Source organism: Pipistrellus hanaki (genome assembly GCF_964339955.1).
Source record: "Pipistrellus hanaki genome assembly, chromosome: 9".
NCBI classification, from domain to species: Eukaryota; Metazoa; Chordata; class Mammalia; order Chiroptera; family Vespertilionidae; genus Pipistrellus; species Pipistrellus hanaki.
In genome coordinates this window covers 61,749,563-61,768,870 of record NC_140511.1, presented here as the reverse complement: position 1 = coordinate 61,768,870, position 19,308 = coordinate 61,749,563, and the positions used below count along the sequence as shown (strand labels likewise).

Here is a 19,308-nt window from a genome sequence, read left to right as displayed (position 1 = left end):
GAGCCCAAGAGTAGTCCGTATTTTGCAAAAGCTGGTGCAGTGGCAGTTAGGAAATCACAGGCTACAAGCTCAATCCTAGAGTTTTCAGCACTGAGATCTAGAAAACGGGAAGCGGGGGCATATACTTAGGGGCCAGTCAAGAAGTATTTTGACCTTGGCTCAATCAGTCATCTGTTGTCTGGTTTTGAAGAAGCTAATTCACGGAGGTTGAGCCCCAGTGTCTGCATCTCTAAGGGGTGAAAATGATACCTACTTTAGAGGGTTAGGATGAAGATTAAATCTGGTGACATTTGCAGTGGATTTAGCGGAGTCCCTGGTGGTTTGCTTAGGCCAGTGGTCGGCAAACTCATTAGTCAACAGAGCCAAATATCAACAGTACAATGATTGAAATTGCTTTTGAAAGCCGAAAACCGACTTCTGTGCATGGGCCACGAAGTTTCAATCGCACTATACATTCGCGCCCACCCGTGGTATTTTGTGGAAGAGCCACACTCCAGAGCCGCATGTGGCTCGCAAGCCACAGTTTGTCAACCACTGGCTTAGGATAATAATTACTACTTTTCTGGCCTTGGCTCTGCCACTAAGTATTTATAGGGTTTTGAACCTTCTGAGTCAGTTTTTTCATCTTTAAAATGGGACAGTTCAGGAGATCCATATCAAACAGGTCTTGGATTTTTATAATTTGTGTAATATTTAAGTGTTTCATGTGTATATAGAGCAGAAGAATTAATGTTTACCCACGCAACCTGGAGAAAAGTATTCCAGCCTTGCCCCAGGAGTTGCAGGTTAAGGCTGTAAGAGGACAAAGAGTACATTCAGATTGGCCACCCCATTCAACAGCTTGGTTTGTCCTCTATAGCACAAAAAGTTGAGACATTTTCTATTTTATTTGGCATCCAAAAAGACTGATGAGTGGGTACGGGAAGTATTTCCATGTTAAAATCAGCCTGGCAATGATTTTGAACTCTTAACTGAGTCCTTACTATGCATGCCAGGCTCTACCGTGTTTCCCCCAAAATAAGACATCCTCCGAAAATAAGACCTAGCACATGGAAAGATGACATCCCCTGAAAATAAGACCTAGCGCAACTTTGGGAGAAAAAATTAATATAAGACACTGTCTTATTTTCGGGGGAACAGGGTATTTTACATCCTATTTACACTTACCTTTCTTTAAGAGGTAGGCACTGCTATGATTCTTATTTGGTAGATGAGAAAACTCGGGCACAGAAAGGTTCAGTAACTGCTCAAGAATCACACATACCAAATGGCAGGCTCCTGATTTGAGTCTGACGGTTGGGTAGATGAATGGCTGGGGTGGCAGTGGTCACGGTGTGGGAATCAGAGGTTATTATCTGCAGTGGCTATACCCAGATTTCTTGATGTATGTCAATTAATTACTTTATATGTGAGAAAGCAGTAAAGGGAAAAGAGAATAAACAGCAGAAACTAATCTTGTTAAATAGGACCCTGAAAGCAGACCTCGGGGTAGAATGGGAGGTTGATAGGAGCATTTCCGGGTCAACAGCAGGAGAGAGGGGGAGCATTTCAGCTGCTGCTTACTGACTGTCAGGTAGTTGAGACATGACCTCCGACAGACAGAGAAGCTCGATGTGGAGTCTGGCCATTTATTCAATAACTTCAGATGATTTCAGAAGCATCTTCAAAGGGCACAGAAGATTGAAGGCTACTCCTGAACATGCAGGACTTTCCAAGATCCCTGGCTTGATAGTTGCAGAAGTGATGATAGCAAACAAACTTCCCTCCTCTCCGTGCAGATATAGACCTGTGTAGCGTCTGGTTTAGCTAAATCAGATTATGGCTGTGATGAATGAGGGAGTGATTTTTGGATCCTGGGGCAGATTTTGGAGCATCTCAAGAAATAAAAAACATAGTACAATAATTCAAATATAGGATGTGATGGTGGGTAATTCATTTTTGCTGGTGGTACAAACTTCGGACACAGATTATGGCTGTGATGAATGAGGGAGTGACTTTTGGATCCTGGGGCAGATTTTGGAGCGTCTCAAGAAATAAAAAGCATAGTAATTCAAATATGGGATGTGATGGTGGGTAATTCATTTTTGCTGGTGGTACAAACTTCGGACAAAGTTTATGTCTGCACTGGGTTCATATTATTCAGAAGTTTTACTTGAATATTGGGAAAGGTGGTAAAGTCAAGAAAATAGGCACCATTAGCCATCTGAAATGTTGTCCTGAGGTTGGTTTTATACATATTTTGTTTCCAGAAAGCTTGAACTACTTCCTGCCTAGCACCTCGCTACAGCAAAGGAGATCTTTACATAGAATTCGTGTCAATCTATAGGAATTGTTACTGCTTTGTCTTTTGATGAAAAATGCAAAGGTTGGTGAAAAGGAAATTTCAGTCTCATCCTATATTTTGGAGGCGCCAGGAATTTGGATCTTACTGGGAAGCTATTTTGTCAAACTTAATATTCCCAGGACTGTTGATCATCTGAACACTGACTTAGGGAAGCTTCCAGGAGCATTTCTGTACAGGGAGGGCAGGTTTCCACTGATATCCCACTTACTCAGTTCTGGGACCCGGGGTGCGTGTCTGAACATCTTTATGCATCTGTTTTCTCACCTCTGAAGTGGGAGATAGCATCCTGATGTCCCTCACGCAGTTGTTAGAAGGATAGATGAGTTAATGCATCCACAGTGCGCAGAAGACTTCCTAGCATCCAGTAAGCCTTTGAGAAGCTATTACGGACATAGGATGTTTCCAGTCTATTTTATACCTGAGTCCACTCCATACGAAGACTATTGCACTAGGAGTCAGATGGAGTGGGTTCTAGCCTCTGCTGATTGGGAGACAAGGTGAATCTCTTAACTTCTATCTTGTCAAAAAATGGGCAACGAGTTCTATACTAGTCTCTTCCTGTGCCACTCACTTGAACGTCACCAAAGTCAGAATCTTCAAAGTCAGGATTTTGCGATATACTTTATTATTTTAATATCTTGCATACAATTTTTTAACCTCTTTCACTGTTAAGAATTCAACTAGAAGCTAAGTTACTGCTTTTCTGGCTCCCAAGTTAGGTTTTTCCTTCCCTGAGATTGTCCCATTGGTGGCTGCTTGCTTAGTAACCCATTAGATAGTGTAACCCCCCAAACTATGGGAACAGGTTTACATTTGATTTACATGCCTTTTCAGTGACCTTTTTTGTGGGGGAAATACTAAGTTCTCTGATTTGTTGATTTGCTAGTGGTGCTAATCAATAAAACAGAAATCAAAATAAGGACCTAGATACTAAAGATTTCCATCCTGTCATGGATTTCTCAAAAATAATTGCCATCTGACCAAGAAGATAGCTATGACTCATGCATCTAAAAAATGTGACTTGGTCTCCCACAGAAAAGGAACATTAGTCCACATTCATTACATGTTTATAGCTTGAAATACTACAACTCATAAACATGTGATGCAAGCTTCCTAAAGATCAGGGAGGATGAAAGCAGTATCTCCTAGTTTACCATGTAGTCGGTATATGTATGTGGAAAATAACGGACAGCGCTTTCACGTGTGTTTACCATTGCAGTGCACTGTGGTGTTCCTTAGATCCCCAAGGGAGGCGGTTTGGAGATGGTTTGTTGGGCCTGGGGAAATTCACTGGCCCACACTGAACACATGTAAGTGGGGTGCCTTGTCCAGGGAGAAAGATGAACTCCTGGAAGGAGGATGAAAGTTGATGCCTTCCTGGGGACACCCCTGTCTCAGGAGGCCTTTTGACAGCTGCTTGTGGCTTCTGTCTATTTTCCTTCACCATCTCGTTATTCCAGGAATCTTAAAGAAAGGCTGGATGCGCTATCGTCTTTAGGTATCGCAGGTCAGCCACACCTTTTCTTAACTTCTCCTGTTATGTTTTTCTCCCCCTCCTTGGCGGGGACAGAAGAAGAGGGGTCTGTGTTGCAGACAGCTAGGTCCCCCTAGGACTTTGCTATCCCCACAGGGAAGCTTGTGGGTTTCTTGAATCCCTCCTGTTGATTCTCTGCCGCCAAGATGCTTCCTGATTTCCTCTTTATGATCATTCAGCTCTGCAATGTCTTTTCCAAAGGCTGAGTATGGTTAGAAAGGGGAGACAACACTCTAACCTGTCCAATTAGCCACTGTGGTAACAAACCGCTCATCTGGCCAGGGGAGAGGGACAGTGGCATTTCTGAATAATTTTTTTTTGTATTTTTGGTTACTGATCTGTGCAGCCAGCATTTTAGTGCAAGCAAGTTTTGGTAAACTCACTCCTGGGACTTGGCATTTAAACACTCACTAGCCCCTTCCTTTTTTTTTTTTTTTTTTTTTTTTTTTTTTAATTTCAACTGCTCTTTTGTTACTAAGGTACTGTTTAGAGGGGAAAATCCTGGTGCTACTTGATCAGCAGCCCAGCTACAAAAAGTAGAGTCTATATTGCGCTGAGCAGAGCGGTTGGGGGTTCAGCAGCAGCCTGCACCTCGGTCCCCTCTTCCACAGCAACGCAGAGCAGGTCTCCCGTGGCTTTTAATGAATATGAGTGGGGCTTTCCGATGTGTAGGAATCTGATCTCTGGGCTGACCAAGGGGTCAGGAACAAAGAGCACACTTTCTCATGTTAGAGTAGGCCCAGGTGTAATTTGTCAGATTTAGTAACTGTGGAGGGAAGTGCCTTAACTTCTGCAGCAGGAAAATTAGATCAGGGGCCTAGGCAGCATAATTCTAAAACGGCTGAAATAGCAAGAGAAAGCCCATGGAGTTGCATTTTCAAAGGAGGTGTGTGTAGGACATTCCCGCTTCACCCCCCTCCTCACCTCTCCCCTTTTAGGATCATAGACATGTTGAGTTCATTCATTCATTCATTGAGATGTAATTTTCTCAGGATTTTTCGAAGTGAGAGTTAAGTGTTGATTCCACTCTGTGGCATTGGTAATTGTGCTTGCATGCCAACAGCCACAAGGTTGCTCACATTTCCTTGTCTTGTTCAGTGCAGGAGTGCTCTATGTTTACCCCGTCAGAAAAGCGTCAGATGCTTTAATTTCCAATTACAAGTTTTGTAATGCATCATGTACTTTGATGACAGTCTTCAAGTTCTCAAAATAGCAAACAAATTAACAGCAGATATTAAGTGAGAGGACTCGAAAACCAATTGGCAGCTCATATGATAGAATTCAGATTTGAGGGTGGGTGGAACGGGCTCATTTATTTTATGATGGCAATCATGCTTTGCCATTAACTTGGCAAAAAAAAAAAAAGAAGAGGAAGAGGAAGAGGAAGAGGAAGAGGAAGAGGAAGAAGAAGAAGAAGAAGAAGAAGAAGAAGAAGAAGAAGAAGAAGAAGAAGAAGAAATAAAGAAACATTTCCACATTCAGCAGGAAGGCCCTTTCACACTAAAGAACCAGAACTATACGCACAATGTTGGTTCTGTACCATGTTCTCAGGATTCCCGCTTTTATTCAGGAGGGTTCAGAAAGGTCTTGGCACAGAAAAAGGTCTGTGTGCTGTGTGTGTGTGTATGCGTGTGCGTGCTAAACAAATATGCACTCCGCTTTTACACGGTTCTGTTTAAAGGCCCAGGCTAGCATTTCATTTTTGTTGGCTCAGGGCCCACAGACTCTCCCATAAGGAAACCTATGGTCGGGCCGGTCCTGCTCTAAAGTTTCAGGCTCTGTTTACATTTTTGCCGGTTTCAGAATGCAGCTGACTGCTCTTCAAGCCGCCCGGGCCCCATTCACTTCTGGTTTGACAACTGCCCTGTTTATTTGAAAAAGGAGAAAGCAAAGCCGACCCCTTTGCTTCCTGCCTCCCATTGACGGCGGTGTCAGTATCTACCATTTCAAAAGGCAGTGTATGCAGACCTTGTGATGTCGGAGCCACCTCGATAGCTACCTTCCCTCTCACTCTGTCCAAACCTGGGCAGCCTGTCCTGTGCCTTCCTCTGATGTGTTGGTGGTGGTGGTTGTGTAGACAGATGGGGCATGGAAGTGTTGGTGTGCATATCAGCCATTGGCATAGCTTCAGTGTTTGCCCGTGCATTCTGAAAGACAAACTCAGCCAGTAGACAATGATAATAAACTGACATTTGGATGGTATTTTTCACTCAGAGTTTTGACATGTTATCACATTCACAGTAATCCTAAATAATTAAAATTTAAGTGGAAAAACTATTCAAAACAATCAAAATCAGCAGAGTCTGTATGGAGAGCAACACTAGCCAGCACTTACAAGTGTCTATAGGTCTCCTTGGTATTGTCCCCTTTTGACGCAGGAAACCAAGATAGTTTTTGACAGAGAAGGTGACGTGCCCAAAGTTAGTTTGGGGAAAAGAGGGGCTAGAATCCCGAGTTCCTTTGCTGAGTTCTTTAGACTAAACCAGGGTATTTCTAGTAGCCGCTGATGTCCCTCTGCTCCTTCACCTGAGGCAACGCAGGAAGTGGCCACTTAGAGCTCTCGGCTGTGTCCATCTAGTGACACAAAGGGCAGACAGAAGTCCAGGCCCATGGGCTTCAGGAGCTCTCAGTACTTGGTGATAAGGTGCCTGCAGGGGAAATAGGAATGTGGAGGTGACAGAACCAAGGGACAATCTATTATCTCTTACATGGTGTGATCTGGAAACTAGGATTTTAAAAAGGAAAAAATCTACTTCTTGTAAGACCTGGACCAGCTCCTCTGGTCTTTCTGCTCCATAGAGACAGAGCTTCCATTTGCTTTGCACACCCATCAGGGGGGCAGGTGTGAGGTGCATGTGGCTTTTTCCCACCCAGGAACCAAGTAGCAGGTGAGAGAGACAGCAGCCCTGCGCATATGGACCGAGAAGAAAGTGCTGGCCACGTGCCCCCACTGAAGTCAGGCCTGGCGAGAGTCCAAGCACCAGGCTACAGAGAAGGCCTGGACCTTTATGCTGAGACCCAGCTGGCTGGCTGCTCGGTGTTCTTTCGTCCTCGCATGTTAAAGTGACAGCTTTCTTTTTAACCCAGAGCTGGTGGTAGATGGAAGGGATTCTACAGTGGCTATAAGCTCCATGAGGGCAGAAATCCTGTTGGCTTCGTTCTCTAGGCATACCTCAGACCTGTGGTCAGCAAACCGGCTCACGGGCCACATGCGTCTCTTTGGCCCTTTGAGTGTGGTGGCTCTTCCACAAAATACCATGGCCTACGTGAGTTTATTTTGAAGAATTGGCGTTAGAAGAAGTTTAAGTTTAAAAAATTTGGCTCTCAAAAGAAATTTCAATCATTGTACTGTTGATATTTGGCTCTGTTGACTAATGAGTTTGCTGACCACTGCCCTAGGCTAGCTCAGTGCTGGCTGGAGTGGATGCTAAGTCCATATCTGCTGAATGAATGAATGAATGAGGTGGTGACAGTAGAGATGTGCCCGTGGTTGATGGACTGAAGGTCTATCCAGATGAGACACCCAGTTACAAAAGGAAAGAAAATATTTCCAATACAAGACCTAGCATAGTCACTGATCTATAAGGAGGACCAGAAATGGTAGAGTGTAATGGAATCAAACAGAGTGCTAAATTATATCCATGCGCTTCATGAACATATCTGGATCCTTCCTGAACATTCAACAATACCGAAAGCATAGCAACATCTCTCCAGGTGTGCAGGTTTAGTCAAGGTGAAGAATGGGAGTAGTTGGACAAATTAACTTGAAGGCAGTGAGAGTTTTCAAAGGAAGCCTCCAACAATAGTTTTAGGCTCTTCGTTGTCATCTTTTCCCCTCAGATGCCTTATCTCCAGGTTGTGAGCAGTGTGTAAATCTCCCTTAGAGTTGGAGACTCTCTCCAAGCTGTGGTAAAGGAAGTCAGCGTGAGGTGTGAGTTTGGTAGGAAGCTAGACCAGATGGGCCCTCAGCAAGTCCTTGGGATATTAAAAACCAATTATCAAATATTTAATATTCTCCTGTGGCAATGGTGGAATTCTCAGTGGTTGAATTCTTAGAGTTAAACTGAAGTCATGTAGATTTTGTGCTATTTATTTTTAAGCTATTTGGCAAACACGGATTTCTCACTTTATACTCTGAACACTAAGTGCAGTGTGAATTTCTCTAGTGTTACCAGATAAGGGAGTCCCGTGGGGCGCCATTGACCGTCTTGACCCATCTTTGCCAGGTTCCCGTTCACTGCTGCTGCTTTGCCTTCTAGGGGCCCACTTCTCCCCTGTAGCTCAGATGTTCTCACAAGTGAGTTCAGGTAACTACATGAGCTCCTTTAACTCTTACCTTGTTATTTAATTTCCCTGAACTGCAAATTCATCTGTCAAAATGAGTATGCAAATAATAATTAGTATGTATTGAGTATCACCCACATACAGTTACTTTATATAACACTAGTAGTCCTGCACACGAATCCATGCACCAGTAGCTGGCCAATAGCTCACTGCCACCCTACAGTAGCTCTCCGCCCACTGCCCCACCCTCCTGTAGCTTCTCCCACCCCTCTTTCCCCTGCTCCCTTTCATAGCTTGCTGCCCTGCCCTCTCCTGTAGCTCTCCGCTGACCAACCGCTTGTAGCCAATAATTCGCTACACCGCCCTCCTGTAGCTCCCCCAGCACACACACATAGCTTGTAGCTCGCTGCCCCACCCTCCATGATCCAGTCATTATGCAGTTGGTCGTTACACTTCATGGCCTAATGACACTTCATGGCGTAATGACCATTTGCATATTATAGTGAAGGTAATTTTACAAATCCCACATGGACGTGATAAATTTGGTTACAAAAGTTAAATAACTGCCGAAACCGGTTTTGCTCAGTGGATAGAGCGTCGGCCTGCGGACTGAAAGGTCCCAGGTTCGATTCTGGTAAAGGGCACGTACTTTGGTTGCGGGCACTTCCCCAGTGGGGGTTGTGCAAGAGGCAGCTGATCGATGATTCTCTCTCATCAATGTTTCTAACTCTCTATCCCTCTCTCTTCCTCTCTGTTAAAAAAATAAAAATCAATAAAATATATTAAAAAAAAAAAAGTTAAATAACTTACCCAAGGTGTTCAAGTTCAACCCCACAGCATTTTTTTTTCTTTTCTTTTCTTTTTCTTTTTTTTAATATTCAGTATATATTTCATGGAATTAAAATGTAATGATGGTGCTAAGATTCTAGCACTCAGTAAATGCTCAGTAAGTATTATTTTCTCCCCTGAAAAGTAGCAGTTGTGCAGTTTTGTAATGGGTAGGTTTTTTGTTTGTTTGCTTTTGTTTTGTTTTGTAATCCTTACCCTCGGATATGTTCATTGATTTTAGAGAAAGAGAGAGGAAGGGAGAGAGTGAGAACCACGAAAGAGAGAGGAAGAGAGAAACATCAGTGTGAGAGAGAAACGTAGATCATTTGCCTCCGAGATGTACCCTACCAGGGATTGAACCCAAAACCTAAACATTGCCTTGACGGGAATCAAATTCGCAGCCTTTTTGGTGTATGGGATGATGTTTCAACCAACTAAGCCACTGCCCAGGATTCTGTGTTTTTCTTTTTTCTATGATGGTATACCAGTGTAGAAGGGGAGAAGAAAAAGGAGCAGAAATGATGTTATAGAAAACTTAGTCTAAGAAAATGGTTACATAGAAAACTTAGTATAAGAAAATGGTTACCCCTATTTTGTGTGTGTATGCGAAAGAGAGAATTTTAAGAAGCAATTATTGTACAGTTTCTTTGCACAGCAAGTTGCAAACCATTTAAGGAAGGAACTCCATATATCAGCTGCAGTAAGTCAAAAGACATAGAAGAGTGAATGGATGTCTGTTAAATGAAGACATATGGGCATTTTTAAGGTCACTTACATGAGTATCGTTTTGAATATATCAGTAACACTTGGGACTGTGTTTTCACCCAAGAAAAATAAAGGTAATCTTGGATGGGAACTATAAATTGAATGTGGAATGTTCCATGAGGACTGCTTACACAGGAAATTAGTGACAAATTTGACAGCCTCTGCATTAGCAGAATGTGTCTACATTCTGTAAAATTCAGAAAAGATGAATTATAAATCTGCATTAATTCAGGAGAGGATATAAGTTTTGGCCAAATATTAGAAAAGATTAGCTTGGTTAAAGTGTAAATACAGTTACTATGACTAAGTAATGTCCAAGTATAAAATTTACAGTGAAAAATGAAAAAAAATGAAGAGAAGCACTTGGTATATAAAAGGGAAATTAGAGAAAATAGTTAAGAACTAGCTATCATAAATAAGATTCTTCCCAGAATAAAACTTCCCAAGACAGCATTTGAATGTGCTGGTGATATTTATTGGGTAATTTTGATACTTTAGGCCTAATGTCTGGCATGTGGGTTTAGGATAGCTCACATTTTTTAAAAAGGGGTGCTAAAATTTCATATGAACTCCTAGTAAATCAACACTGAAGACTAAGTAAAACCAATACTATAATATGTTTGCAAAGAAAAAAAGAAAAAGAGTTCAGATTAGGCACACTGGTTTTCCATTTTTTTCCCCCCTAAAATTGGCTGTGTACTTTTTTTTTTTTTTTTTTTTTTTAACATATTGTGTACAAAATGATTGCGCTTAAGACTAAGTGGCTCTGATGCCTGCCTGGCTTCAAAACTGGAGATTACTCTATTTTTTCTCACTACATTTCACGCTACTGTATGTATTGAAATTTGGGGACATATTCAATCTGAACATTGAATCCAATAAGATGTTCTAAGTTTTCATGCCACAGTGGTTCAGAATATCCCGGTTCTAAATAGAGGATTATGGAAGTTTTAGGTGGGGGGCGGGGGGGTGCTTTTTCATTGTATTCATGACTTAAAAGTCTAATCTCCAATTCACTAGCCATCATCTGGCCTCTGTTTTTATTTTGAATGAAGAATCAGTAAAAACAACTTCTTGCTTTGATTTTTTCAGAACAAACAAAAGATGCGAAACTAAACCTACTCAGAAATTGATAATGGCAAAACTAGTTGGAAATAATGCTGTTGGGCAATTATTAGCCACTTTCACTACACTTTTTTTTTACTTCTTAACCTTTGGTGTTATGACTTAAAGGAAAAAATACTGTGGAAAGAAATTTCAGAAGCTCTATTTGTGGGGTTTGCTTATATATTGTTTACATAAATTAATACAGAGGAAGCATTAAAGAATAAGGTTTTAGGCTATGCTTGTGAGACCTCTGTTAGTATACATTTCTTGTGCGTCTCCCTCTCTCCCTCTCTCTCTCTCTCTCTCTCTCTCTCTCTCTCTCTCTTCCCCCCCTCCCCCCACATGAACAGCAAAGATTACTTTCTAATCCAAATCCAGCCTCTCCCTTAAAAAGATATACTTCTGCAAGAAGAATTTACCTATTGGTCCAGCCGTATGAGTAGGAGAAATGGGAGGAAACCTAAGGGAGTGTGTGGCCTTGACCTCTGTGCTTTTAAATAGCTCTTTCCGGAGACCAGTTCTGTCTGGCTGTGGCTTGCAGCAGCTTCAGAGACAGGCCCAGGAAAGGCCAGGGAATTTTCTGGGTACTGAGCACCTTTGTACATTCAAAAACCCTGCTTATGTGCTGTTCAGTATGTCTATTAAAGGGAAAATCTGAGACCGAGAAGGGTATTGCTTTTAAGGTTGTTTGCTACAGAAATGACCTTCTGTGGAGTTTGAACTCTGTTCTGAAAAGCCTGAGAGAAACAGGATCACTGCTTTGGAAATTCTGCAGTTTGGCTGGCCTGCAGACCACAGGCTGAACAGTACAGGGAAGTCAGCACAGAGATTTGTAACTGTTGATATTTATGGTATTCATTACAAATGTTTTTCTCTCCTTGATGATTGCAATAAACAGAATAATCCGATATTGATAGAGCAGAATGCAAGTATACCAGGGACAAATGCATTCTCTTTGACCATTGAACTTAATACTCTTCTTGGGACCAAGACAAAAAACAAACAAACAAAACACACACACACACCATCAACAACAACAACAACAAAAAAAACACCAGACATCTAAATTCCTAAAGATTGTTTCCCAAGCTGTATAAACTCTCTTCAGTGAACCAGATACTCACACGGATGAAGACTGTACAATTCCAGTAAAAATTCACACATTCACCTGGTTTTAGTCATTCAAGAATTAGCATCAGTCATCAGAGAGCAGTGTTATGTTTTCCTTCTCATATTTAGCAGTAAGCATTTCAAAAGCCACGTCTCCACTAAAAATATACAGAGGGCTCATCGCATTACCAAAAACACATAAACATAAGGAGAAAATGAAAACTGAGAGGTACTACACCACAAGTATAACAGCAATGTTCCCTTATGCGTGTTCTTTTTCTTTCTTTCTTTCTTCCTACTTCCCTGGGATTTTGAATATTCTTACAGTGGGTAAGTCTTTGTTTTTACAGCCAGGGGAAAAAAGGCCACCTTCTCTTGTAAAGAGTGTGTGGAGGGGTAATTTGGCGATGGACTCTCTTCCAACATTGTGCTGACCCTGTGTGTACAGTTCTTGTATATTTGTGGGCCTGGATGTGCGCACACATTTCACAGATGACCTGTATGGCGGGCCATTGCAAATGCTGGGGAGGTAATAGCATCCATCCTAATCAACAAGTGCTGTGGTTTGCCAGGGTCACATGGAAGGATTCCCCAGAGCACCCAGGGCCAGCCTCATTCTGGGGGAAGCTGTTTCCTCTTTCACATCAGAATCTCCGGAAGGTGGCACCTACACGGCTCATTTGGTGCTGGGTGATGGAGGGAGCCCAGACCTCTTTGGTGCCGCGTTTTGACTTATCCCTGAACGTGGTACCCTGGGACGTGGGGTCTGCGGGTCTGGCTTTACAGGATGTGACTTCAGTGGAGGAAAGCCTGGTGTGTACCTTTGCTTATTTGTATTCCTGTGGTGTAACCTCCCCTCCTCTCGGGTGTCTTTGTTCTATTAATCTGCAGAACAGGGCTCGCTCGACTTGTGATTAGTCCTCGGAGCTTGTTTCTATTAATCAGTCTGCAAAACAGGTCGACTTGGATGCTTTTGTCCCAGAGCTTAACGCGTTCCCCTTGTCAGGCTGCAGTTTGTATTAAACCGGACCAGGCGGTGAAATTTGGTTTTTATATGCTGATTGCATTGTCAAGAAAGAAAATACCATTTGAAAAGACAGCAAGAAAATGCTAATGTAGAATTGCAGAGCTGTGGTTGAGGGGAAGGAAAAGTTTATAGAACATATAACTTGTGTAGCCTGGCTGTGTTGTACAATAAACTGCCCAGGGCAGTTGACTGGAAGAGAAAATAAAGCATTATTCATATTAGACAATCTAGAGGTATGCTGTTGAGCAAAGGTTGCCTATTAATAATAACTTTATGTGTGTTTGGAGTGTAATTCTCATTTGATACTTCAGGTGAGAATATTAACTACAGTATTGACTAACCATAAAACCCAACACAATTTTGTGATTGCCTTTTCTTTTTTTTTTTTTTTCTTTCCACCCTCCCTTGTGCCACAGATTGAAATTATTCTACCTGTTAGATAGGGAGAAACTCTGCATCTCAATTTTCTTATCTTCATTAGCAAGGGACAAGCAGTGACCTAACGGTGGAGATAGAGTGTAGGTTACCTGAGTGATGATTATAAATTGCTTCGTAAAATGCTCATTATCACCATTTTTTAAATTCTGCTAACTCTAACATCGAGTGATAGAATTGGCTGGGAAAGAACTTTAATGCATAACTTTTCCTGGGGACAGTGACGCTGTGGGAAAAACACAGTTCCCTATTGGAATTCTTTTACATCTCTAAGAACTTCTAGTACATTTTAGCAATGGCCATTCTGCAGGCCCCTTCTCCCCCAAAATTAAAGAAATCTGTTGGAGTACTGTCCATGCACGAAGCAAACTGTCACAGTCCCAAATTAAATTTGTCATCAGTGATAAATTTAGTGCTGCAAGATACTTTAATAAGTGCTTCAGCCTGATTTATTGGTTTTGTTAGTTAACAAGAGTGTATTACGTCTTGTACAGAACTTAGCAGAAGCAATTTCTGACTAGACCTTCCTTGATTTAAAAATAAATGAAGTCTCGTTTTAGTCGCGGTGGTAATTATTTCAGTACCAAATTGGAAGGTAACTGCAGTCCTGTCAATTTTTTTTTTTTTAAAGGAAAATGTCAAAATGTGAAAGGGAAGACATTGAAAAGGTTCTAGTTCTTTATTTTTGTACATACTTTATTTCCTTTGTGTGTATGCAGAGCGGCTAGACTGTTTGACTGTTTTACTGGTTGGGGCTTAAGTTGCAGCCCTTGCATATATAATCACTAATGAGTGTCAGGATTCAGCTGCTAATTTGAAAGGCTTTGTGGCTCCTTCACCCCAGACACTAGCAGCTTCATTAGGCTCCGCTTTGTCCGACCTAACCTTCGCTGGCCTCCAGATCACAGCTAAATACCAACATTACCCAACACCCTCCCGGTTGAAACAGTCCAGACTCGGAGCATATCTTATCAGCGTCTGCTCCTGACATAAACTTGGGTGCCTCTCTAGCATGCCACATAATTAGGATTACCTTTCCCCAAAGAGGCGCTATTTCCTCAGCCCACAGGGGTGTTCACTGGATTGGAGATTTGAATTTGATTGCAATTAGCAAATTTCTCTGTACCCTTTTTACACACACATACACACACACACACACACACACACACACAAAAAAAAAAAAACCACACGTACTTTTATAAAGTTTATCTTTTAAAATGTGTTTTTATGGATGTTTCAGTGAAAGCAACAAAAAGGATCCCCCCCCCCCCCCCTTGACTTGGTAAACACAGACCATTTGCTATTCATGACAAGTAGGAAAAAAGAAAATAAAATCTAATGGTACTTTTTTTTTTTCTTTAATAGTTTGTGACTGAGAGTCCTTAAAACCAATCCAGATAGCAAGCAGGTGAAAAAGAGCTTTCTGTTGTGCTCTTTTAAACATCCTGAGAAATAAAACATGGGGCGTGATTTGCCAAGCTTTTGGTTGTCAGGAAACAGAGCCCTGATATTGAGTGATATTGTGTGTAGGTTATCCCCCTGCTGTGCCTGATTCCCAGAGAAGCCGTCTGTGTTTTGTAAATTTACCCTATATTTGCAGTAGTCAGGTGGAGGTATATTTTAGCATGGTATGTGATTATCAACCAGGAAAGTAGGCCTTTATCAACTTCCTTCTCATCAGATCCCATCTTCAAGCCAGATCACCGGTGATCTTATTTTGAAGTGGTTTGAATTCTTTTTACAGAGAGTCATAAAATTAGAGATGGGAAAAAACTCTGATTACATCACTTTTTCCACCCCTTTGGCCAGTGTGATCTCCCTCCCTCCCTCCCTCCCTCCAGCATATTCCCTGGTGTTCCATTCAGCCTAGTTTAAGATACTAAGACCTTAGAGGCTCCCTGTCCAGTCCCCTCTGGGAAAATGTCCCACGGTCCCTGACATGTGGACAAGCTTTTTTAAGCAAGCAAGCTGAAGGTTCCTCCTGCTTTGACAATGCTGCCGCGTTCTTTTGCTCAGTCTCTTTTCATTCTTATCCCTTGCTTCTAAACCCGTAGGAACTTTCCTGTCTCAGACAGCCTGTATGTATTGGGAACAAAGAAACAATACACACATGCCTGGTTTTGTCTTTTTATCCTCCTCATTCAAACCGCAGCGTTATTTAGGGCGGTTCTCATTATTAACCATGTGTCTAAGATGTGCCTAAATTTGAATGGCCCATAAATTTTACCTATCATTGTATCTCATAAATCCTTAGCTATTTCATAGGCCCTGTGACTGGAGCTTCTCCGAATCATGTCGGTATTGAGACTTTCCAGGAGTCTAAGGACAAGACGAGGACTCTGTGAACATTTGTTCTTCGATGGACAGAGTTAAATTAATCAAAGTCCTTGGTTCATGACACACTGCCATCACGGGTCTATGCATAGCCCTATTATTATCATGTTATTTATCCTTTTCTGAATAATGTAGTGAACAGCCATTAGCCCCCCCACACACAGCCAGAGCACTAGAACTCAGACAATAATTTGTATTTATCTGTGTGTTTCCCTTCTCTTATCCCTCTTATCTTTTTTTCTCCAGGGGTAAATTAATTTGAACTTTATCATTTTTAGCTAATTTAAATGTATCTTAACGAACACATATCTAAGTATTGGTGTAGAACTTTATAAAAATGATACTATGAGTTTCTGCTGTGATTATGGAAGAATAAACTCCTAACAGATTGAACCATCCACAAATAACTATAAATTCTGGGGAAGGAAATCCAAAAAATAACTACATAAAGCTTTGGAGAATAAATACAAACTGAGATTTTTGGAGGGGATTTGACACTTAGAGGAAGCAACTGACATAGAGTGAGTTTTCCATTTCTTTGGTTTTGCCCTGAGGACAGCCATAGTTAGATAGAGTTATGGCATGGGGTGGCAAAAATTCCAAAGGAGAGCCTGCACTCCTTTTTTTTTTGGGGGGGGGGGTGGGATGAGAAGGGGTGGGCAGGAGAAACTATTTGAAAGAGTTTAGAATAACTAGAGCTACCAACAAGTGAGGAAGAGTTCCAGAAAAAAAAAAGAGAACTAAAAGGAACCCCAAAATCTGTATATAAACTCTGCCCAAGTCTCTGGGCGACTCCTGAGCTGTACATGCATGGACAAATTGAATGCAGTCTGAACTGAGAACTGAAGTACACCACCCACCACAGAGTTTAGAGTTGATTCTAGCCAAATGAATTGCCGCTGAAACAAATCATGAACATTCTTCAGAGAAATACAACACAATTCAGAGTCTCCGCAACATAACCTCCAAAATAGACATTATTAATTGACATGTGGAGGGCCATTGTCAATGGAGAAGACCATCAGCACAGGCCAACCTTAAGATGAATCACGTATTAGAATTATCAGAAAAGGATTTTAAAGCAGCTCTTATATTATGCTAAGTGAGGGTTGAAAATATATTTGTAATGAATAGAAAGCTAGGAAATATCAGAAGTGATATAAAAAATAATGAACCAAGTAGAAATTTTGGAAAAGGTATAATGCCCGGACACATCATTAGTTGTTATCAGATAGACCAAAAGAAAAAAAGAAGGAAAAAAAAGAAGAGTAGATGAACTCCATACTAGATTATTGGAAATTATACAGTTTAAAGAAGAGGATAAAAAATTATTGAAAAAATTAATAGCTCTGTTAGGTATGTATGGGACAATATCAAAGGTTTATTATAAACCTTTTGAAAATTGAAAATTGAGACCCCTAGAAGAAGAGAGAATAGAGCCAAAAATTTATTTGAAGAAATAATGCTCTCCCAAATCCCCAAATTTGGTGAAAGACATACATTTACAGATTAAGAAGCCCAGTGGACTCCATATAGGGGAACATATCAAGTAAACTATGCATAGGAGTAGCATAGTCAGATTGCTGAAAAACAAAGAAAATGAGAAGATAGTTTAGGCAGCCAGATTAAAAACAACTAATTTCCTATAGGGGAACATTGATTTAAATGGCATCAAACTTCTTACCAGAAATCGTGGAGAGCAAAAAACAGTGAACCCAGAATTCTACAGGCAATGATAATATCCTTGAAGAATAAAAACAAAATAATATTTCCAATAAAGAAAGAAAGAAAAGTTATTGTTAACCAAACCCAAACCACAAGCAGTGCTAAAGGACATTTTTCAGTTTGAAGGAAAATGAGACTAGAGGAGAACTCAGTTCTTCAGGAACGAATGGTTTCTATCTAGATGGATATAAAAATGTACTTTCCCACTGATTATTTTCAAAACTGCATATGACTGGTTATATTCTTGTGTTTATAACATTCGTAGATGGGATATGACAACTATGTCATATAGTAATGTAAGGAGACTTACATGATAGCAAGACTTTGACATTTTATGTGAAATGGTACAATATTATTCTAACTTGGCTGTAGAATGTTAAGGATGTATACTATAACCCTAGAATAACCCCTAAAGATATAATATATAATTTAGAAGCAGATTGGTAAAATGGAATTTCAAAAAATTTAAATAATACCAAAAAAAAGAAGAAAAAAACCAGGAAGGATGAAGAGAAGAACAAAAAACAGAGGACAAAGAGCCTGTCCAGTATGGATCAGTGGTTGAGTTTGACCCGTGAATCAAGAAGTTGCTGGTTCGATTCCCATTCAGGGCATGTGCAGGCTCAATCCCCAGTATGGGGTGTACAGGGGCAACCAATCAATAATGTCCCTCTCTCATCAATGATTCCATCTCTTTCCCTGCCTTACTTTTGAAAAAAAGTCAATAAAAACAAAGGACTAATGAAAATAAATAAGAGATGTTCCATATCTACTCACATGAATAATTACCTGAAATGAATTTAAAAGGCAGAGGTTATTTGAATAAATAAGAAAACACGTATATTTTACTTTAAAAAAATATACATTTTAAGTATAAAGATGCACTTCAAATATAAGCTGCAAATAGGTTGATGTAAGTAGATGGGAAAAGATGTGCCAGGCAAGTGGTAAGCATAAGGCTGGAATAGCCCAATTAACATCATATTAGATATACTTTAAGAAGGAGAGTATTACTGTAGATAAAGAGGAACATGCATAATGATAAAAGGATCAGTTAATCAGAAAGACATAACAGTCATAAATATATATATATATATATATATATATATATATATCCTGAACGTTGGACCTTAGAAATACACGAAGCAAATATTGACATTGTTAAAGGGAGAGACAATTCCATAATAGATTTTAACACATCTCTCTCATTAATTGATTATAAAACTAGGCCCCTCCCCCCCAAAAAAAATAAACAAACAGTAAAACATACAAGGATCTGAACAGCATCACTAACCACTTTGACCTAATTGGTATTTGTGGAACACTTTACCCAACTACATTCTTTTCAAGTGCACATGGTCCTTTCACCAAGGTAGAATATATGCTGGACCATAAAACAAGTTTCAATAAATCTAAACACAAAGTATAAAATCATTCCCTCAAGACAATGAAATTTAGTTTGAGATCAATAACAAGACACATTTGAAAACACCAAATATTTGGAAATTAAGCAACATGCTTCTAAATGAGTCATAGATGCCCAAATTTAGTAATGATTTAAAATTGAATGTATAGCAATGAAAATACAACACAGTACAGTTTGCAAAGTACAGATAAAGCACTGCTTATAAGGAAAGTTTCAGCTCTAATATTTATTTTAGGAAAGAATAAAGACCTGCAGGCAATTACCTCAAGTTTCCATCTCAGGAGCCTGGGAAAAGAAAAGCAAAAACAACTCCAAAGTAACTAGAATGAAGGAATCGCAGAAGTTAAGAGCAGAAATCAGTGAAATAGAAAACAGAAAATCACAAAGCT

At 40.5% G+C, this 19,308-nt stretch overlaps 1 protein-coding gene across 4 annotated transcripts in view; it reads left to right on the top strand.

Moving 5' to 3' along the window:
* The window catches only part of MPPED2 (metallophosphoesterase domain containing 2), a 178,211-nt gene that overhangs the window by 94,729 nt on the left and 64,174 nt on the right, over positions 1–19,308 (top strand). The gene's annotated exons all lie outside the window — the stretch shown is intronic.